This window comes from Octopus bimaculoides, chromosome 13 (assembly GCF_001194135.2).
Source record: "Octopus bimaculoides isolate UCB-OBI-ISO-001 chromosome 13, ASM119413v2, whole genome shotgun sequence".
Lineage (NCBI taxonomy): Eukaryota > Metazoa > Mollusca > Cephalopoda > Octopoda > Octopodidae > Octopus > Octopus bimaculoides.
The window spans coordinates 51,682,512-51,683,267 of NC_068993.1; positions in this window are offsets into that span (position 1 = coordinate 51,682,512).

The following is a 756-nucleotide window of genomic DNA, read 5'->3' on the forward strand; positions in this document are numbered from 1 at the left end:
CATTCATATACAGAATTGTTTTGACAAAAAACGTTTCTAGACACAAAATAGTGTTATCATGTGAAAGATGAATTAGTCTCTGAGTCCTGTCTGAATCTGACCATTCCTCAAAGACTTCTTTTCGTGAAAAATCTCTCAATAATTGTTTCCCATCAAATTCTGACAGATTTGAAGACAAATATGTCTTGGTTTTTGCGTTCTTTTTTGTTGTGTGTTTTGCTCTTTTTATTGTTGTTGTCTCATATCACGTCATTTTTTCAAATAAAACCTTTCTTGTTAATAGTATTTATATATTTCTGTTTGCTATTTTTCTTTCATGTTGTTTCTTTACGTCTTAAGTTATATTTATTGTTTTCTGTTTTTGATTGTCAGAATTTGTAAAGGTCTCGGACAAAATATCTTACAATATTTTGTGTCTTTATTCTGTGAATTCGTATCAGGTCCAAGTCAATGTTGCCTTTCATGTGTAAGGTCTGAATTGATAAAAATAAGTACTAGCGAACTAGTAGGGGTAATTATTTTCATTGCAATACTGGGATACACCTAAAAGAGTGACCCTAATTGCCACTGTGAATATGCGCCTAGTTATAATGGAAATCCATTTGCAACTGTCATATAGTCTTTTACTTTGTTTTTTTTACTTTTGATATTGGACTGCAGTGTGATGGGGCTCTACTGTATAGAGTTAGAATTTCAAATCAGCCCCAGCGATTATGTATATGTATGTGTGTATGTATATGTATAGATATGTATATA